General features: G+C 47.0%; 1 protein-coding gene across 7 annotated transcripts in view; it reads left to right on the forward strand.

Moving 5' to 3' along the window:
- LOC140425346 (triple functional domain protein) overlaps positions 1-23,028 on the forward strand; it is an 801,905-nt gene that overhangs the window by 30,321 nt on the left and 748,556 nt on the right. The gene's annotated exons all lie outside the window — the stretch shown is intronic.

Here is a 23,028-nt window from a genome sequence, read left to right on the forward strand (position 1 = left end):
CTTAAAAATATTCAGCAAATTAACAGCTATTAAACTTCTTTTTTTTTTAAATAATATTTTATTGAAAATTTTTGGTCAACCAACACAGTACATTGTGCATCCTTTACACAACATTGTAACAATACAGATAATAATGACCTTTTTAAATTTAAACAAAAACAACAACAAATAAATAAATATTAAATAACAAAAAATAAAAACTAGCCCTAATTGGCAACTGCCTTGTCTCAGGCCACCATCCCCCCCATCCCTTCTCTTCCCCCCCCCCCCATCCCCCCCATCCCTTCTCCCCCCCCCCCCCCATCCCTTCTCCCCCCCCCCCCCCCCCCCAAGTCCTGGGCCGCTGCTGCTGCCTTCTTTGTTTTCCCCTATCTATCTTTCCGCAAGATATTCGACGAACGGTTGCCACCGCCTAGTAAACCCTTGAGCCGACCCCCTTAGGACGAACTTAATCCGCTCTAACTTTATGAACCCCGCCATATCATTTATCCAGGTCTCCACCCCCGGGGGCTTGGCTTCTTTCCACATTAGCAATATTCTGCGCCGGGCTACTAGGGACGCAAAGGCCAAAACATCGGCCTCTTTCGCCTCCTGCACTCCCGGCTCTTGTGCAACCCCAAATATAGCCAACCCCCAGCTTGGTTCGACCCGGACTCCTACTACTTTCGAAAGCACCTTTGTCACCCCCATCCAAAACCCCTGTAGTGCCGGGCATGACCAAAACATATGGGTATGATTCGCTGGGCTTCTCGAGCACCTCGCACACCTATCCTCCACCCCAAAAAATTTACTGAGCCGTGTTCCAGTCATATGTGCCCTGTGTAATACCTTAAACTGAATCAGGCTTAGCCTGGCGCACGAGGACGACGAGTTTACCCTGTTTAGGGCATCTGCCCACATCCCCTCCTCAATCTCCTCCCCTAGCTCTTCTTCCCATTTCCCTTTTAGTTCGTCCATCATAGTCTCCCCTTCGTCTCTCATTTCCCTATATATATCCGACACCTTACCGTCCCCCACCCATTTCTTTGAGATGACTCTGTCCTGCACCTCTTGTGTCGGGAGCTGCGGGAATTCCCTCACCTGTTGCCTCGCAAAAGCCCTCAATTGCATGTACCTGAATGCATTCCCTTGGGGCAACCCATATTTCTCGGTCAGCGCTCCCAGACTCGCAAACTTCCCATCCACAAATAGATCTTTCAATTGCGTTATACCTGCTCTTTGCCACATTCCATATCCCCATCCATTCCCCCCGGGGCAAACCTATGGTTGTTTCTTATCGGGGACCCCCCAGTGCTCCGGTCTTTCCCCTATGTCGTCTCCACTGTCCCCAAATCTTCAGTGTAGCTACCACCACCGGACTCGTGGTATAGTTCCTTGGTGAGAACGGCAATGGGGCTGTCACCATAGCCTGCAGGCTGGTCCCCCTACAGGACGCCCTCTCTAATCTCTTCCATGCCGCTCCTTCCTCCTCTCCCATCCACTTACTCACCATTGAAATATTAGCGGCCCAATAATACTCACTTAGGCTCGGTAGTGCCAGCCCCCCCCTATCCCTACTACGCTGTAAGAATCCCTTCCTCACTCTCGGAGTCTTCCCGGCCCAAACAAAACCCATGATACTCTTTTCTATCCTTTTGAAAAAAGCCTTCGTGATCACCACCGGGAGACACTGAAACACAAAAAGGAATCTCGGGAGGACCACCATCTTAACCGCCTGCACCCTCCCTGCCATTGACAATGCTACCATATCCCATCTCTTGAAATCTTCCTCCATCTGTTCCACCAACCGCGTCAAATTTTGCCTGTGCAATGTGCCCCAATTCTTAGCTATCTGGATCCCCAGGTAACGAAAGTCTCTTGTTACCTTCCTCAACGGTAGGTCTTCTATTTCTCTACTCTGCTCCCCTGGATGCACCACAAACAGCTCACTCTTCCCCATGTTCAATTTATACCCTGAAAAATCCCCAAACTCCCCAAGTATCCGCATTATTTCTGGCATCCCCTCCGCTGGATCCGCCACATATAGTAGCAGATCATCCGCATATAAAGATACCCGGTGTTCTTCACCTCCCCTAAGTATTCCCCTCCATCCCTTGGAACCTCTCAGCGCTATCGCCAGGGGCTCAATCGCCAGTGCAAACAGTAATGGGGACAGAGGACATCCCTGCCTTGTCCCTCTATGGAGCCGAAAATATGCCGATCCCCGTCCATTCGTGACCACACTCGCCACTGGGGCCCTATACAACAGCTGCACCCATCTAACATACCCCTCTCCGAACCCAAATCTCCCAAACACCTCCCACAGATAATCCCACTCCACTCTATCAAATGCTTTCTCGGCATCCATCGCCACTACTATCTCCGTTTCACCCTCTGGTGGGGCCATCATCATTACCCCTAACAACCTCCGTATGTTCGTGTTCAGCTGTCTCCCCTTCACAAACCCAGTTTGGTCCTCATGAACCACCCCCGGGACACATTCCTCTATTCTCATTGCCATTACCTTGGCCAAGACCTTGGCATCTACATTGAGGAGGGAGATTGGTCTGTAGGATCCGCATTGTAGCGGATCCTTTTCCTTCTTTAAAAGAAGCGATATCGTTGCTTCTGACATAGTCGGGGGCAGTTGTCCCCTTTCCTTTGCCTCGTTGAAGGTCCTCGTCAGTAGCGGGGCGAGCAAGTCCAAATATTTTCTGTAAAATTCAACTGGGAATCCGTCCGGTCCCGGGGCCTTTCCCGTCTGCATGTTCCTAATTCCTTTCACCACTTCTTCTACCGTGATCTGTGCTCCCAATCCCATCCTTTCCTGCTCTTCCACCTTGGGAATTTCCAGCCGATCCAAAAACTCCATCATTCTCTCCCTCCCATCCGGGGGTTGAGCTTCATACAATTTTTTATAAAATGTCTTAAACACTTCATTCACTCTCTCCGCTCCCCGCTCCGTCTCTCCATCTTCGTCTCTCACCCCCCCTATTTCCCTCGCTGCTTCCCTTTTCCTCAATGGGTGTGCCAGCAATCTGCTCGCCTTCTCTCCATATTCATACTGTACACCCTGCGCCTTCCTCCAGTGTGCCTCTGCAGTGCCTGTGGTCAGCAAGTCAAATTCCACATGCAGCCTTTGCCTTTCCCTATACAGTCCCTCCTCCGGTGCTTCCGCATACTGTCTGTCCACCCTCAAAAGTTCTTGCAACAACCGCTCCCGTTCCTTACTCTCCTGCTTCCCTTTATGTGTCCTTATTGATATCAGCTCCCCCCTAACCACCGCCTTCAACGCCTCCCAGACCACTCCCACCTGAACCTCCCCATTGTCATTGAGTTCCAAGTACTTTTCAATGCATCCCCTCACCCTTAAGCACACCCCCTCATCCGCCATTAGTACCATGTCCATTCTCCAGGGTGGACGCCCTCTTGTTTCCTCCCCTATCTCCAAGTCTACCCAGTGTGGGGCATGATCCGAAATGGCTATAGCCGTATATTCCGTTCCCCTCACCCTCGGGATCAATGCCCTACCCAACACAAAAAAGTCTATGCGTGAATAGACTTTATGGACATAGGAGAAAAACGAGAACTCCTTACTCCTAGGTCTACTGAATCTCCACGGGTCCACCCCTCCCATCTGCTCCATAAAATCCTTAAGCACCTTGGCTGCTGCCGGCCTCCTACCAGTCCTGGACTTCGACCTATCCAGCCTTGGTTCCAACACCGTGTTAAAGTCTCCCCCCATTATCAGCTTTCCGGTCTCTAGGTCTGGGATGCGTCCTAGCATTCGCCTCATAAAATTGGCATCGTCCCAATTCGGGGCATACACGTTTACCAACACCACCATCTCTCCCTGTAATTTGCCACTCACCATCACGTATCTGCCCCCGTTATCCGCCACTATAGTCTTTGCCTCGAATATTACCCGCTTCCCCACTAATATAGCCACCCCCCTGTTTTTCGCATCCGGCCCCGAATGGAACACCTGCCCTACCCATCCTTTGCGCAACCTAACCTGATCTATCAGTTTCAGGTGCGTTTCCTGTAACATGACCACATCTGCTTTAAGTTTCTTAAGGTGTGCGAGTACTCGTGCCCTCTTTATCGGCCCGTTAAGCCCCCTCACGTTCCACGTGATCAGCCGAGTTGGGGGGCTTCCCACCCCCCCCCCCTTGCCGGTTAGCCATCATCTTTTTCCAGCTTCTCGCCCAGTTCCCACGCGACTGTATTTCTCCCAGACGGTGCCCCCCCGCCCATCCTTTCCCGTACCCACTCCCCCCTTTCCCCAGCAGCAGCAACCCAGTAATTCCCCCCCCCCCCCCGCTAGACCCCCCGCTAGCGTAATTACTCCCCCCATGTTGCTCCCAGAAGTCAGCAAACTCTGGCTGACCTCGGCTTCATCCCGTGATCACGGCTCGCCCCGTGCGGCGCCCCCTCCTTCCTGCTTCTCTATTCCCGCCATAATTATCATAGCGCGGGAACCAAGCCTGCGCCTCTCCCTCGGCCCCGCCTCCCATGGCCAACGCCCCATCTCCTCTCCCTCCCCACCTCCCCCATCACCACCTGTGGGAGAAAGAAAAGTTACCATACCGCAGGATTAATCATACAATCCCTCTTCGCCCCCCCCCCCCCCCACTCGTCCCACCACTTTGTCCAAACGTTCATTTTCGTAGTCCAATCATTCCAATTTTTCTTCTACAATAAAAGTCCACACTTCATCCGCCGTCTCAAAGTAGTGGTGCCTCCCTTGATATGTGACCCACAGTCTTGCCGGTTGCAGCATTCCAAACTTTATCTTTTTTTGTGAAGTACCGCTTTGGCCCGATTAAAGCTCGCCCTCCTTCTCGCCACCTCCGCACTCCAGTCTTGATAGACGCGGATCACCGCGTTCTCCCATTTACTACACCGAGTTTCCTTCGCCCATCTAAGGACCATTTCTCTATCCTTAAAACGGAGAAATCTCACCACTATGGCTCTGGGAGCTTCTCCTGCTCTCGATCCTCGCACCATAACTCGGTATGCTCCCTCCACCTCCAACGGACCCGTCGGGGCCTCCACTCCCATTAACGAGTGCAGCATCGTGCTCACATATGCCCCGACGTCCGCCCCCTCCACACCTTCAGGAAGGCCAAGAATCCTCAAGTTGTTCCTCCTTGCGTTATTTTCCAGTGCCTCCAACCTCTCCACAGATCGTTTCTGGTGTGCCTCCTGTATCTCCGACTTCACCACCAGGCCCTGTATGTCGTTTTCATTCTCTGCTGCTTTCGCCTTCACGACCCGAAGCTCCTGCTCCTGGGTCTTTTGTTCCTCTTTCAGCCCTTCAATCGCCTGTAATATCGGGGCCAACAACTCTTTCTTCATTTCCTTTTTTATTTCCTCCACGCAGCGTTTCAAAAACTCTTGTTGTTCAGGGCCCCATATGAAGCTGCCACCTTCCGACGCCATCTTGGTTTCTGCTTGCCTTCCTTGCCGTTGTTCCAAAGGATCCGCTGCAATCCGGCCACTTTCCTCTCCTTTTTCCATCCGTGTCCAGGGGGAACACCCTTCTGGTTTACCGCACGGTGTTTTCAGCCGTTAAAATTGCCGTTGGGGCTCCTATCAAGAGCCCAAAAGTCCGTTTCACAGGGAGCTGCCGAAACGTGCGACTCAGCTGGTCATCGCCGCACCCGGAAGCGCTATTAAACTTCTGTATTTCAAGAGACACAAACAATTATATTTAATTATTCTAATTGGAATTCCTTAGTACTGACTGATAGTCAATTTTTAAAAAGTTTACAAATTGAAGTGAATCATATTGCTTGTGATCAGTTGTGATATTTCCATTTTGGGGAGGAAAAGCTGTGATTCAGACAGGAAATGATACAGCAGTTGTTTAATGAAGACATTCTTTTGGAATAACGGAATTTGGTAAGGGATGTGACTAAGTGCTAGAAGAAAGATTTTTCTTTCCTATTTTGGGGAAAGCTGAGCAAATAACAAAAATCAAGCATCAGCTGAAAATAAGAAAAATATTGGCTTTCCACCCCCTATACCTGAATGTTGCACAGCTGTTTCCAATAAACAAAGATATTTTGTGCTGCTATTATTTCAGTAAGAAGTTGGAAGCAAAATTCACTTTATTAGGTAAAATGGAAGAGGGAAATGTCAAAGAAAAATTTAGCGTAAGTGGCTTAATGAACCTAACCAATGAATTACTGAGTCACACCAAAAAAGAAATTTCCAGAGTTGGTCCCCAACTGTGTTGAATTAGTCAGAGTGCTCAGTTGGCCTCAGTGTAGCTGGGTTGGCAAGGACTGAATTGGCAGGGTTCCTTCTCTTGGATACAATACAGAGGCCACTACTAGATGTAGTCATTAAATTTGGTCAGTATCAATAACAAGAACTTATATTTACATGAAGTCTTTAATGTAATGTAACATCCCAAGGTGCTTTGAATGTAGTAACAGCTTCACAAGAGGATTATAAAAAAAGTACCGAACCGCATGAAATATTAGGTTAGATCACCAAACGTTTTGGCAAAAATGTAGGTATTAAAGAGCGTGTTAAAGGAGGAAAATGAGGTTGAGAGGTGGAAAGGATTAGCGAGGGTATTCCAAAGCTTTGGGCCAAGGCAACCAAAGGCATGGCCATCAGTGGTGGGGCACTTGAAATCAGGGATTCACAAGAGGCGAAAATTCGAAGAGAGCAGATTTCTTAGAGGGTAGTGGGGCTGGTGGAGAGTTGGAGAGGGGCAAGCCATGGAGGGATTTGAAAACCCGGATCATTTTAAAATCAAGACATCGGTTGACCAGGAGCCCATATGGACCAGTGAGCATGGGAAATAAGGAAAAGGAACCCTGCATCCGCAGTAATTTGCTTTTATCAAATGTTATGGAGGTAAATAGATGGTCTTAATGGTGACATGAATAGGAGGTCGGAAACTCCTCTTTTAAAAAAAATATTTTTATTCTCCTTTTTCACATATTCTCCCAAATTTACACCCACCAACAATAAACAATAAGCAGTAATGAATATAATGTCAATCCCCATATCAACAACAGTAATCCCATCCTCCCACCAACCCCCAAACAACTGCCCGCATGTTAACATAAACAAATAACAAAAAGGAATCAGGGATCACCCTGTCACCATTAACATATACAGCACCCCCCCCCCCCCCCCACACTAATGTTCGATGTTATCCAATTCTTGAAAGTGCATAATGAGTCGCCCACGAATTGTAGAACCCCTCAATCCTGCCCCTCAGTTCAAACTTAACCTTCTCAAGAATCAAGAATTCCAACATGTCCCCCGCCACGCCAGGGAACAGGGTGTAGAGGTTGCTCTCCATCCCAACATGATCCGCCTTCGGGCGATCAATGAGGCGAAGGCTACAACATCTGCCTCCGCACCGGTTTCCAACCCCGGCTGGTCCGACACCCAGAATATGGCCTCCCGAGGGCCTGGGTACAGTTTCACGTGCACCACCTTAGAGATTACCCTAAAAACCTTCTTCCAGTAATCCTCCAGTTTTGGACAGGGGAAATTCATCTTGACACCAAAGTTGTGGACAGACTGGCTTAATCTCAGGCTGTTACCAGGATAATGGATGTAGTTCGTGGCTAGGAAACTGAATATGGCGCAGGGACCAAAAACAATTGCTTTGGTCATCCCAGTATTTAATTAGAGTGAATTTCTGCTTATCCAGTACTGGATGTTGGAAAAAGAATCTGATAATTTGACAGTAGACAACTTGAGAGAGATGATGGTTAGGTACAGCTGCGTGTCAACATTGTACATGTAAAAACTAACTCTGTGCTTTTGAATATTGGTGTCTGGCGGTAAGCATATAGATGAGAAATAGGAAGGGGCTAACGATAGATCCTTGGAGGTAACGAGTGGTAACTCTGATGGCGCAGGAAGAGGAGCCATTGCCAAGAAATTTTCTGATTGCTAAGTAACCAGGTAGATAAGAATGGAACCAGAGGGCAGCATGGTGGCGCAGTGGGTTAGCACTGTGGCCTCACGGCGCTGAGGTCCCAGGTTTGATCCCGGCTCTGGGTCAGTGTCCGTGTGGAGTTTGCACATTCTCCCCGTGTTTGCGTGGGTTTCGCCCCCACAATCCAAAAATGTGCAAGCTAGGTGGATTGGCCATGATAAATTGCCCCTTAATTGGAAAAAATGAATTGGGTACTTTAAATATGTAAAAAAAAGAAATGAAAAAGAATGGATCAGTGTCAGTCGGCTGGATGACAGTGGAGGGTGTGCTTCAGTCATGCTTAATTGTGTTATCACGACAGAATTAGTAGCGTCCCTATCTCTGAGCGAGAAGCAAGCCCCACTCCAAGATTTGATGGCCAAAGAAGGTGCGTTCGTAAGGTGGCCAAACAGGTTCAGTATCAATCTGAAAATCTTTCCAACTTGTGCCAATGGCAGGCAGTAAGAGAAAGATTTTTGGCCAGCCATATAATGGGAAACAAATTGGAGTCTCTCCCAACACTGTTCATAGCTCCAGACAATATGCATGTAAAAGTGCACACTGTCACAGTAGCTCAGACCCCTTGGGGCCTGTTTGGCTCAGTCTGGTTAGACTCTGGGATGAAGTATGTCCCATATGAGTGAGGCTGTAAAGGACTCCCAATGCTCATAAGACACAGGAGCAAAAGTAGGACATTCAGGCCATCGAGTCTGCTCTGCAATTCAATTAGATCATGACTGATCTGATAATTCTCAACTCCACTTTCCTGCCTTCTCCCATAACATTTTATTCCCTTACTGATTAAAAATGTCTATCTCAGCCTTGAATTTACTTAATGACCCAATCTGTGCAGCCCTCTGCAGTAAAGAATTCACTACCTTCTGAGAGAAGAAATTCCTCGTTATCTCTGTCTTAAATGGTGACCCCCTACTCTGATGGTCTCAGACTCTTCCACAAGGGAAAACAACCTCTCAGCATCTACTCTATCAAGCCTCCTGATAATCCTATATGGCTCAATAAAGTCGTCTCTCAGTCTTCTAAACTACAATGAGTACAGGCCCAACCTACTCAACTTCTTCTCAAAAGGAAATCCCTCCATATCCGGGATCAAAGTAGTGAATCTTCTCTGAACTGCCTGCGATGCCAGTATATCTTACCTTGGATAAGGGGATCAAAACTGTTCATAGTGTTCCAGGTGTGGTCTAACTAATGCCTTGTATAGTTTGAGCAAGACTTCCCTATTGTTATACTCCATTCCCTTTGTGATCAAGGCCAGCAATCCATTTGCCTTCCCTATTACCCGCTGAATTTGCATACTAACTTTATGTGATTTATGCATGAAGACCCCCAAATTCCCCTGTGCTGTATCTTTCTGCAGTCTTTCTCCATTTAAATAATATTCAGTTATTTTGTTCTTCTGACCAAAGTGCATAACTTTATGCAGCACGGTAGCACAGTGGTTAGCACAGTTGCTTTACAGCTCCATGGTCCCAGGTTCGATTCCCGGCTTGGGTCACTGTCTGTGCGGAGTCTGCATGTTCTCCCCGTGTCTGTGTGGGTTTCCTCCAGGTGCTCCGGTTTCCTCCCACAGTCCAAAGATGTGCAGGTTAGGTGGATTGGCCATGCTAAATTGCCCTTAGTGTCCAAAAAAGGTCAGGTGGGGTTACTGGGTTACGGGGATACGGAGGAGGTGTGGGTTTAGATAGGGTGCTCTTTCCAAGGGCTGGTGCAGACTCGATGGGCCGAATGGCCTCCTTCTGCACTGTTTCCTACATTATATTCCATCTGCCAATTTTGTTGCCCACTCACCTAACTTATCAATGTCCCTCTGTAGACTCTTTGTGTCATCCTCACCACTTGCCTTCCCACCTATATTTGTGTGATTTGTAAACTTGGCAATAATGCATTCACTTTCCTCGTCCGAGTCATTAATATATATTTTAAATAATTGTGCCCCAGCATGGATTCCTGTGGCATTCCACTGGTTGCAGGTTACCATCCTGAAAACCCCCCAACTTATTCCAACTTTCTATTTTCTATTGATTAACCAACCCTCTATCCATGCTAATTTACAACTCCTAACACCATGGGCTCTTATTTTATGAAGTAGCCTTTTGTATCCACTGAACCCTATCCAGTACATTTGTGGAGTTTTCAGAGAGAAAGAGAGAAATTGAAAGATTAAAGATTTCATTGTTTGTTACCAAATTACAGTAACAATCAAACCACTCTGTCGCTATTTATTGGCTCATTGAACACTACGTTCGTTCCTTAACTTGTTGCTTGTGTCTTTGTGTCGCAGTTTTCTATAATGTGATTGTGTGCAATGCCAGACATGCATCGTTGCTCATAAATTGAATTGCAGAATATGTTGATTTGCTTAGTTTGGTGATTTGTGATTAAATACAGAATATTGTATAATTGGCTTGAAACTAAATTGATGATATAGCTCAACTAGAGGTATAAAACTGCCCGCATATGCAACACAATAAACATTGCTTTTTAATAAGGTTCTTATTATTGCTATCTCTTGCTGGATTTGATATAAAAACAAAAAATGCTGGAAATACTCTGCAGATTTGTGGAGAGATAAACTAAGTGAACATTTCAGGTTGGGCGACACGGTGGTGCAGTGGTTAGCACTGCTGCATCACGGTGCCGAGGACCAGGGTTCAATCCTGCCCCGGGGTCACTGTGTGTGGAGTTTGCACATTCTCCATGTATCTGCGTGGGTCTTGCGCCCACAACCCAAAGATATGCAAGGTAGATGGATTGGCCATGCTAAATTGCTCGTTAATTGGGGGGGAAATCATTTAAAAAATTTAAAATAAGAACAACATTTCAGGTTCATGTTAGAAATGGAAAGAATTGGAATGTAACATGTATTGAGTAAGTAGAGACCAGGAAAGGGCAAGAGAAAAAATTGTCTGGATTTGACTAGTGGTGTCCCACAAGGATCTGTGGTAGGACCATTATTCATTAGCGACTTGGATAATGGCACAGAGAGTCATAGATCCAAATTTGCTGATGACACAAAGTTGGGTGGCATTGTAGACTGTATGAATGACAAATTACAAAGGGATATTGATAGACTAAGTGAATGGCCAAAACTGTGGCAGATGGATTTCAAGGTAAGCAAATGTGAGGTTATCCATTTTGGACCAAAAAAGGATCGATTAGGGTACTTTCTGGAAGGTATGAAACTAAATGCAGTGGATGTCCAAAATGTTCTTTGAGGGGGGGGGGGGGGTTCGGGTACATAAATCCTTAAATTGCCACAAACAAGTGCAGAAAGGAATCAAGAAGACTAATGGAATGCTGCCGCTTATATCTAGAGGACTAGAGGAGTATAAGGAGATGTAATACTGCAGCTTTACAAAACCCTGGTTTGGAGTACTGTGAGCAGATCTGGACAACACACCGTAGGAGGGAGATTTTGCCTTGGAGGGAGTGCAATGTAGGTTTACAAGAATGATACCTGGACTTCAGGGGTAAGTTATGAGGAGAGATTTTCAAAATTAGGCCTGTTTCCTGTAGAATTTAGAAGGTTAAGGGGTGATCTGATTGAAGTCTTCAAGATATTAACAGGAAAAGACCGGGTAGATAAAGATAAACTGTTTCCACTGGTTGGAGATTCTAGAAGTAGGGGGCACAAGTCTAAACATTAAGGCCAGACCATGCATGAGAAATGGTAGGAAGCAATTTTACTGACTTAAAGGGTGGTGGAGGTTTGGAACTCACTTCCACAAACGGTAATTTCGCTAGATCAGTTGTTAATTTTACATCTGTGATAGATAAATTTTCATTAAGCAAAGGTATTAAGGGATATGGGCCAAAGGCAGGTATATGAAGTTAGACCACAAATCAGTCTTGATTTCACTAAATGAAGGAGCAGGCTCGAGGGGCTGAATGGCCTACTCTGGTTCCTATGTTCCTGAAACAGAAGTGAAAGTCTCTGGTAGGATGGAGGGTCGACAGCATCTTTCCTTCTGTGTAAGATGGGTGGACATGCAGCAAATCCATTGGCGATAAGTTTTACACGGTGAACTTTTACTGATGGCTGACGAGACCAATCCATAAGAAATAGGTTCTGCCACATGTGCTGCATTTGAGCTGGTTATAAGGTGTCACTGTGGGTTGTTGGTGCCTGCAAAGCTGCTGAAGCTAGCCACTAATTGTTATGGTTGTGGATGTTAGCACATAGGTGATGATGCCATTTCCCTCTGCAGTTGGCTACCATTCCCCAGGTGTGACAATCAGTGGTTGGGGCCTTCGTGTCATACTTGCATATATCCTTGAATTGCAGTTTTGGGCATCTTGCTGGTCTTCTGGTTCTGTTATTTCACCGTACAGAAAATTCAGAAGTATCTGGCTTTCATCCTGCAAATGTGCCCAAACCATCAAAGTTATCTCGGTTTGATGAGTGCGAGTATAGCTGGGAAATTTGCCTTTATGATTTTGCCCTTCCATGAGATGCCCAGAATGCATCCATCACAAGCAATGAAAATTGTTGAGCTTCCACTCTTAATACCTGTAAGTTGTCCGTGCTTCATAGCCAAGCAACCAAGTGCTGAGAATGTAGGGTGGAAGGCAGGCAAGATTAAATGATAAAAAAGATGATGGTGCAAGACAAAATGGGATGGTACTGGGATAAATGAATAAACAAAAGATGGGTTTTGAGAAGTTATAAATTGTTCCAGCATACATGATCAATAGCTGCTGTCTGAAAAAAACAGGGGTGATAGTTATGATTTGAAATTGCTGAACTTGGCATTGAATCCGGACTAATTTTGAGGCGCTGTACCTTGAGTTTCTTTGAGTTTAACTTTAATAGTGCAGGAGGCCAGGCACACAGTGGTCAGAATGGGAGCCTGGGCAAAAAATTAAAATGCGAGGCGACTGGAATGTCAGGGTCATGCTTTCAGGCTGAATGAATGGAATGATCCTTTGATGAGAGTGGAAACTCTGGTAAGCATAGGTGGGTATTTCCCAAACTGAAATGTAGCAATGAGGCAGATTCAGTTAGGAGCTTAACTGTGCACGAGCATTTACTGAATAACAATTGGCATATAATTGAGTAGTGTTTAAAAGGGAGAAATACAAATTAGCTGTTATGATTTCAGATATCGTTAAGGCTGACTTCAATGGGATAAGATAGAAACTGCCCTTCGTAAACTGGACAAATCTGTTTTTGGTTAAAATAACAGATCAATAGGAGGTGTTCTAAAAATAATGTAAGGTGATACCAAACCAGTTTATACCCGGCAAGATCAGGAACTCCATTTTCCAGAAACGACAACTTTGCACAACTGAAGAAGTAAGAGACAACATAAAATTTTAAAAAAAGACATGTGAGAATGCAACACCGATTCTGGTGAATGGGAAAAGTATGAAAGTTGCTAAAGCAAATTGTCAGAACTGCAGAAGTGGCGTATGGAAAGAAACTTGCAAGGGATATTAATCACATACCAAATTTTTAGAATTACATTAAGATAAAGAGGGTGTTTGGGGGCAATGTGGGCCCCTTGTAAGCTTGTAACAGTAATATCATCAGTGAAAGTAAAGATGAGGTGGCATTGCTGAGTAATTACATTTGTTCTTATGGTAGAGGAAGAGGTCAACATGCCAGACATCCCAGTGGAGCTAATATTATCAGGGTTGAGGACTTGCCAAAGTTATCATAAGAATAACAATAAGAACACCACGCCACTAAAGAGTGACAAATCCTCAGGGCCAGCTGGTATCTATCCCAGGGTTCTAAAGGAAGCAGGTAAGCACATTGCAGATGCCGAACTATAATCTTCCAACGTTTTCATGATTTGCAAATCATTCCTTTAGTTTGGAAAATTGTGCCAGTCACTCTGCTATTTAAGAAATATGAAAGAGGAAAACCAGGGAATTATAGACCACTTATCCTAACATCTGTAATTAAGAATAGGGTGACTGCCTTGAAAACGTTCAGTTGATGAGAGAGAGCCAGCATGGGTTTGCAAAGTGTAGGTTGTGCCTGATGAATCGGATTGATTTTTTTTGATGAAGTGACTGAAATGTTAGATAGGGGAATGTCTTTGAATGTTATTTATATGGACTTCCCTTCTGGCATTGATAACGTCCCTTAAAAGAGACTGCTGTTTTAAAGTTGAAGCTGATTTTATTGACAGCAAATAATTGAACTGGTTAGGCTGAGTGGTACTGTCCAGCAATGATCTGTGTTGAGGTCAGCACAGTGATTAGCACTGCTGCCTCACACCGCCAATGGGTTCGATCGCGGCCCCGGGGCACTGTCCGTGTGGAACATAGAACTTCGAACGATACAGCGCAGTACAGGCCCTTCGGCCCACGATGTTGCACCGAAACAAAAGCCATCTAACCTACGCTATGCCATTATCATCCATATGCTTATCCAATAAACTTTTAAATGCCCTCAATGTTGGTGAGTTCACTACTGTTGCAGGTAGGGCATTCCACGGCCTCACCACTCTTTGCGTAAAGAACCTACCTCTGACCTCTGTCCTATATCTATTACCCCTCAGTTTAAAGCTATGTCCCCTCGTGCCAGCCATTTCCATCCGCGGGAGAAGGCTCTCACTGTCCACCCTATCTAACCCCCTGATCATTTTGTATGCCTCTATTAAGTCTCCTCTTAACCTTCTTCTCTCCAACGAAAACAACCTCATGTCCATCAGCCTTTCCTCATAAGATTTTCCCTCCATACCAGGCAACATCCTGGTAAATCTCCTCTGCACCCGCTCCAAAGCCTCCACGTCCTTCCTATAATGCGGTGACCAGAACTGTACGCAATACTCCAAATGCGGCCGTACCAGAGTTTTGTACAGCTGCAACATGACCTCCTGACTCTAGAACTGAATCCCTCTACCAATAAAGGCCAACACTCCATGGGCCTTCTTCACAACCCTATCAACCTGGGTGGCAACTTTCAGGGATCTATGTACATGGACACCTAGATCCCTCTGCTCATCCACACTTCCAAGAACTTTACCATTAGCCAAATATTCCGCATTCCTGTTATTCCTTCCAAAGGAGTTTGCACATTCTGCACATGTCTGCGTGGGTCTCACCCCCACAACTCAAAAAGATGTGTAGGGTGACTTCCAGTGGCGGCCATGCGAGGGTAGGTCGCGGAATCGGCAGCTCCCGGCGCGAACGGCCTTATGGGCCCTTTTAAGGAGTTTCAGCGGCTCCTCCTCAGCGAAATTCGGCGGGCAAACAATGCTGGAAGGCTCCCCGCATTGGCTTATGGAGGGGACCAGGAGTAGGACGGCGAAACAAGCGAGTACCGAGAAGCGGGTGAAACGGGCGCGGGAACACAAAATGGCGGCCGGCTCGGATCGGGCAGCGTGGGCCCAGTGGTTGCGGGAACAGCAGGAGTTCCTCCGAAGTTGTTTTGCTGACCTAAAAGCGGAGATGCTGGCCCTGATGAAGGCCTCAATGGAGAAGATGGTTGAGACCCCGAAGATGCAGGAGAAGGCAATCAAGGAGATCGCGAAAAAGGTCTCGGATAATGAAGACGAGATACTTTGTCTGGCCGTCAGGGTGGAGGCACATGATGCCTTGCATAAGACATGGCAGGAGAGATTGGAAGACCTTGAAAACAGGTCCAGGAGACAAAACCTGTGAATTCTGGGCCTCCCTGAGGGTGCGGAGGGATCAGATGCGAGTGCATTTGTGACCACGTTGCTGGGGACTCTAATGGGGACGGGGGCATTTCCTCGGCCTTTGGAACTGGACGGGGCGCACAGAGTCCTTGCAAGGAAGCCCAAGACTAACAAACCGCCGAGGGCTATGGTGGTACGGTTTCACCGCTTCTCAGACAAGGAATGTGTCTTGCGATGGGCTAAAATGGAGCGGAGCAGCAGATGGGAGAACAGCGTAATTCACATTTACCAGGACCTGGGAGCAGAACTGGCCAAGAGGCGCGCTGGATTGAACCGTGCTAAGACGGCCCTCCACAACAAAGGGGTGAAGTTCGGACTGCTGCATCCGGCGAGGCTTTGGGTCACGTATCAAGATCGTCACCACTACTTTGATACACCGGACGAGGCGTGGACATTTATCAAGCAAGAAAAGTTGGACTCAACCTAAAGGACAGCCACACTTGGATGAAACGCTCTGGTGGGGATGGGTAACATGATGCTGTCCTAATATAAGATTGGGAGTAATGTTAATTATTTGATAGTCGGAGGGAGCTATGTTATGTTGTTTCCCTTTCTTATTCCCTGTTTCTCTGGCCATGCTCTCGGCTTTTGTGGAGTTCGGCCACAGAGGGGAGAGGAAAATATTCTTTGGGGGCTGTAAAGGCAGTTAAATTGGGCTTTCCTTAGGAAGAGAGGGACCCTAATAACGAGGCAACAGGATGATCGGAGACAGAGGCGGGAGTGTCCAGGGTCAGCATGGGTCAGCTGACTCACGGAAGCGTAATGGGGGAGAGTTAGTGTTAAGCTGGTGCTTGACTTGGGGAACTGGGATCGTATGGCTGTTGGGGGTGGGGGGAGGGTGGAATGCTGCTTTGCTGACAGAAGAGGAGCCAACTTTGGGGAACAGATAGCGAGTCGGGGGGTGTGGGCGGGCCTCCAATGGCAGGGCTTGAGTAAGCGGGGGACACGGGCTCATGGCTGGCCGAAAAACGTGGATGGCTAGACGGCAGGGTCTACCCCCCCCCCCCCCCCGTGGAATGTGAGGGGTCTGAATGGGCCGGTCAAGAGGGCTCGCGTGTTCTCGCACCTAAAGGGGTTAAAGGCAGATGTAGCCATACTAAAGGAGACACATCTAAAACTCGCAGATCAAGATTGAGAAAGGGGTGGGTGGGCCAGATGTTCCATTCTGGGCTGGATTCAAAGACCAGAGAGGTAGCAACTCTGGTCAGTAAACGGGTGGCATTCGAGGCAGGGAGTATTGTGGCTGATAAAGGGGGCAGATACATAATGGTGAGTGGGAAGCTGCAGGGGACCCGAGTGGTGCTAGTGAACGTCTACGCCCCGAACTGGGATGACGTGGAATTCATGAGACGCATGCTGGGTAAAATTCCGGACTTAGACTCACATAATTTGATAATTCCAACACAGTCATTGACCCTGTATTGGACCGGTCAAAGTCCAGGTCAGGAAACCGACCAGCGGCGGCTAAGGAACTGAGGGGTTTCATGAACAGGTGGGGGGGCGTAGAACCATGGAGGTTTGCTCGGCCGAGGGCGAAGGAGTTCTCTCTTTTTTCTCCCACGTCCACAAAGTTTATTCTCGTATAGATTATTTTGTTGTGAGCAGGGCGTTAATCCCAAGGGTGGAGGGGACGGAATACTCGGCCATTGCAGTCTCTGATCATGCTCCGCACTTGGTGGACTTGCGACTTGGTGAAGAGAAAGGACAGCGCCCATTCTGGAGGCTAGATGTGGGACTGCTAGCGGATGACGAGGTTTGTGGGCGGATAAAGAGGAACATTCAAAACTACTTGGAAACAAACGATACGGGAGAGGTAACGGCGACTACGGTTTGGGAGGCTCTGAAGGCAGTTATTAGAGGGGAGTTTATTTCTACCAGACCCCATAGGGCGAAGAAGGAAAGAGCAGAGAGAGAGAGGCTAGTTGAGGAGATACTCAGAGTAGACAGGAGTTACGCGGAGACCCCCGAGACAGGGCTACTGAAGGAGCGCCGGAGACTGCAGGCGGAGTTTGATCTGCTGGCCACAGGGAAAGCGGCAGCACAGCTGAGGAAGGTAAAAGGGGCAGTCTATGAATATGGAGAGAAAGCGAGTAGAATGCTGGCGCACCAACTTCGTAGGAGGGAGGTGGCCAGGGAAATTGGGGAAGTTAGGGCTAGGGAAGGTAACACTGTCTTGGACCCAGAGGGGGTGAACAAAGTCTTTCGGGTTTTTTATGGTAAACTGTACGAGTCAGAACCCCCGGCAGGAGGGGAAGGGATGAAGCAATTCATGGACCAATTGAGGTTTCCAAAGGTGGAAGAGGATCTGGTGGAGAGACTGGGGGCCCCGATACAGTTGGAGGAGATTGTTAAGGGCCTAGGGAGTGTGCAGTTGGGCAAGGTCCCGGGGCCGGACAGCTATCCTGTAGAATTCTACAAGAAATTTTCGGAACTGTTGAGTCCACTCCTGCTCAGGACCTTTAACGAGGCTAAAGAAAGAGGGACCCTCCCCCCAACAATGTCACAGGCTTCGATTTCACTCATTCTCAAATGGGAGAAAGGTCCGCTACAATGTGGGTCCTACAGACCGATATCGCTCATGAACATGGACGCCAAATTGCTGGCCAAGATTTTGGCCGCTAGAATTGAGGACTGTGTCCAAGGGGTGATAGGGGAGGATCAGACAGGCTTCGTTAAGGGCAGGCAACTGAACTCCAATGTACAGAGGTTCCTAAACATTATGATGCCCTCAGAAGGAGGGGAGGCAGAAGTAGTGGCTGCGATAGATGCAGAGAAAACCTTTGACCGGGTGGATTGGGAGTACCTGTGGGAAACGCTAAGAAGGTTTGGATTCGGTGAGGGATTCATAGGGTGGGTCGAACTACTTTATCAGGCCCCCGTAGCAAGTGTATGCACGAACAGGGTGAGGTCAGAGTATTTTAGACTTCACTGAGGGATGAGGCAGGGGTGCCCCCTCTCCCCGTTACTATTCGCCCTTGCAGTAGAGCCGTTAGCCATAGCGCTGCGTGCTTCAAAGAACTGGCAGGGGTTGGTTCGGGGGGAGGGAGGAGCATCGGGTCTCGCTCTATGCGGATGATCTGCTCCTGTATATTTTGGACCCACTGGAGGGGATGGGGGAGGTCATACAGATTTTGAGGGACTTCGCCAATTTTCCGGGGGGGTACAAATTAAATGAGATGAAAAGCGAGATGTTCGTGATCCAAGCTAAAGGGCAGGAGAAGAGACTGGGAGAGCTTCCGCTTAAGATGGTGGAGAAGAGCTTTCGGTACCTAGGTATACAGGTGGCTCGGAACTGGGATGCCCTCCACAAGCTGAACTTATCCCGGCTGGTAGAGCAGATGGAGGGGAACTTAAAAAGGTGGGACATGCTCCCGCTTTCTCTAGAGGGGAGGGTGCCGACCATTAAGATGACGGTCCTCCCCAGGTTTTTGTTTGTCTTCCAGTGCCTTCCCATCTTCATCCCTAAGTCCTTCTTTAAGCGGGTGAACAAGATCATTTTGGGATTTGTATGGGCAAATAAGACATTGGGAGTAAAGAGACTATATCTAGAGCGCAGTCGGGGGTGGGGGGCGCTGCCGAATTTTTGCAGCTACTACTGGGCGGCTAATACAGCCATGATTAGAAAATGGGTACTGGGGGAGGGGTCGACGTGGATGGGGGACCTGTTCATAGACGGGACTTTTCCCAGCTTGAAAGCGCTAGAGGAGAAATTCAATTTGCCCCCTGGAAATGCCTTCAGATACATTCAGGTACGCGTCTTTCTTAAAAAACAGGTGGTGACATTTCCGTTGCTACCCCCACGCAGGATACAAGATAGGGTGGTCTCCGGCACCTGGGTAGGGGAGTGGAAGGTGTCGGACATCTACCAGGAACTACAGGAGGCGGAGAAACCCCCAGCTTCTCCTGCCATTTTTTGTGCAGCGCCTCGTGCGCTTTCCACTCTGATCGCCAGGCCCAGAATCTCATCCTCATTCTCAGACCTCCTTAATCGCCGTCCTCTGCATCTTCTGGGTCTCCACTAACCTTTCGATCGACGCCTTCATTGGGGCCAACATCTCCACCTTCAAGTCCGCAAAGCAGCTTCTCAAAAACTCTTGCTGCTCCCGAGACCACTGGGCTCACGCTGCCTGATCACCGCCCGCCGCCATCATGTTTTTTCACGTCCATTCTCCTCTCTTCTCTAAAGCCACTTTTTTGAACGCTCCGCTCCTGGTCCACTCCATACAGTGCTGGGGGACCTTCACTGTTTCCTTCCCACACCGGGAATCGTCGTGCAAATGCCGCTGGAGCTCCTTAACAGGGCCCAAAAGTCCGTTATCGGTGGGAGCTGCCGACTGTGTGACCTACCAAGGCATAGCCGCAACCGGAAGTCTCGCATGGACTGTTCTTGTGTTCCCTTGAGAATAGAGGTTCAATTGAGTTGCTTATTGTGGTTAAATAAGTTGATGGGTTAGGTAGAAACTATTTACTCTGGTTGGGAAGTCCAGGACATGAGCTAATTGAATGGCAGAGCAGGCACAAGGTGACGGAGTGGCCTATTCCCATTCCTACTTAAATTGGTCTTTGTGCCAACTTAGTATGCAAATCATTTGCCATGATTACCTACACATCAGTAACTGTGCTTTGTAATACTGCAAAAAGGAAGCATTTGTAAGGTCGAAAAGGCTTAGGACAGATAAAGCCCTTGAAGAATATAAAGAAAGTAGGAAGATAGGTGTTAGGAAGGCTAAAAGGGTCATGAAATGTCATTGGCAAACAGGATTAAGGAAATCCAAAGACATTTTTTACGTATTTAAAGAGCAAGAGGGTAGCCAAAGAAAGGGTTGATCCATTCAAGGATATTGGACGGAATCTATGTACGGAACCAGAGGAAATGGACGAGATACTAAATTAATACTTTACATCAGTATTCACAAAAGAGAAGGATTTGGTGGATGAGGAGTATAGGGCAGATTCTGTAGATATTCTGAGTCATGTTGATATTAATAAAGAAGAGGTGTTGGGCATCTTAAAAAGCATTAAAGTACATAACTCAACAGGGCCTGATGGGTTTTACCCCAGAAAACTGCGGGAGGCAAGGGAGGAAATTGTTGGGGTCTTTACAGTAATCTTGGTATCTTCATTGGCTACAGGTGAAGTTACAGAGGATTGGAGAGTAGCCAATGTTGTTCCATTGTTTAAGAAGGGCAGCAGGGATAATCCAGGAAATTGTAGGCTGGTGAGCCTTACGTCAGTGGTAGGGAAATTATTGGAAAAGATTCTTAGAGACAGGATTTACTCATATTTGGAAACAAATGGACTTATCAGTGATGGACAACATGGTTTTGTGAAGGGGAGGTCATGCTTCACTAATTTGATCGAGTTTTTCACGAAAGTGACAAAGATGATAGATGAGGGAAAGGCAGTAGATGTTGTATACATGGACTTCAGTAAAGCCTTTGACAATGTACCTCATGGTAGACTGGTACAAAAGGTGAAGTCACATGGGATCAGAGGCGAGCTGGCAAGTTGGATACAGAACTGGCATGGACACAGAAGACAGAGGGCAGCAGTAAAAGGGTGCTTTTCTGAATGGAAGGCTGTGACTAGCGGCATTCCACAGGGATCAGTTCTGGGACCTTTCTTGTTCGTGGTGTATATAAATGATTTTGGAGAAAATGTAGCTGGTCTGATTAGTAAGTTCGCAGACGACACAAAAATTGGTGGAGTTGCAGATAGTGAAGAGGATTGTCGGAGGATGCAGCAGGATATAAACTGGTTGGAGTCTTGGGAGGAGAAATGGCAGATGGAGTTTAATCCGGCCAAGTGTGAGGTAATGCACTTTGGAAGGTCCAATGCATGTAGGAATTACACAGTAAATAATAATAATCTATATTGTCACAAGTAGGCTTACATTAACACTGCAATGAAGTTACTTTGAAAAGCCCCTGGTAGAACTCTTGCGAGTATTGACAGGCAGAGAGATCTGGGCGTGCAATTCCACCGATCACTGAAAGTGGCAACACATGTAGATATGGTGGTCAAGAAGGCATAAGGCATGTTGGCCTTCATCGGTCGGGGCATTGAGTTTAAAAATTGGCAAGTCATGTTGCAGCTTGGTAGAACCTTAGTTGGGCCTCATTTGGAATAGTTATGCAATTCTGGTCGCCACACTACCAAAAGGATGTGGATGCTTTGGGGAGGGTACAGAAGCGGTGTACTAGGATGTTGCCCGGTATGGAGGGCATTAGCGATGAGGAGAGGTTAGATAAACTCGGTCTGTTCTCACGGAGGTTGAGAGGCGACCTGATAGAGGTCTACAAGATTATGAGTGGCATGGACAGAGTAGATAGTCCGATGCTCTTTCCTAGGGTAGGAGAGTCAAGTACTAAGGGGCATAGATTTAAAGTGCTTGGGGAAAAGTTTAGAACAGATGTGCGAGGCAAGTTTTTTTTTCACACGAGGGTGGTAAATATATGGAACGTGCTGCCTGGGGAGGTGGTGGGAGCAGGTACGATAGCGGTATTTAAGGGGCATCTAGACAGATATATGAATATGGTGGGAATGGAAGGATACGGTTTTAGTTTAGGCAGGTACCATGGTTGATGCAAGCTTGGAGGGCCGAAGGGCCTGTTCCTTTGCTGTATTGTTCTTTGAAAGATGGTGTAGAAATGCAAGTCCTTCAAAACGTCCTTATTTGCTAAAGCTAGTTAGACCTGTTTGGTAACTTTTATATTTAGCTTACAGCTGGTTGTGTGGGAACTGTGCTTGAAGAACCCAGCATTACATGTGCAGTATAAAAATCTGTTTGGGTTCCAGTAACCAACAGCAGAATCTTGTCCAATGTTTAATTATTTCACCCATTTTAATATAATGAACTGAGTATTGTGTTTTGTAAACCGTGCAAATTTTAATGTAGTTATTGACAAAAACTGTGTTGAGCTCCTTTGTTTAAATAAAGCAAAAGACTAAAACGGTGAAATTAATACTCTTCCTGACAACAATGGGGGAGGTACTGCCTTGTGGTTCACTTGGTAAGAGTAATGCCTAGTTTGATACTTTACTGATTTGATTTATTTATTTATTGTCACATGTACCGAGGTACAGTGAATATTATTGTTCTGCTTGCAGTCCTGGCAGATCGCTCCATACATTAATACATAGAACATACTATAATTAATAATTATAGAATATACTATAATAATGATTATAAAAGATGTAGTAGGAAGATCTGTAGGGGAGATCTTGCAGAGTCGCCACGCTCCGGCTCCATCTTGGAAAAAAATAATTTAAAAAAAATCCAGCTGTAGCCTGTTGTTTTTTGTGCCTGATGTCAGTCAGGAAGAGGAAGAGCTGGTCCGATTCCCTTGTTGGCGCCTGTGGCTTGGTACTGGTATTTGGAGAAATGCTCGATCAGCTCTCCGATCTCTTCACTCC

Source organism: Scyliorhinus torazame, chromosome 6 (assembly GCF_047496885.1).
Source record: "Scyliorhinus torazame isolate Kashiwa2021f chromosome 6, sScyTor2.1, whole genome shotgun sequence".
NCBI lineage: Eukaryota > Metazoa > Chordata > Chondrichthyes > Carcharhiniformes > Scyliorhinidae > Scyliorhinus > Scyliorhinus torazame.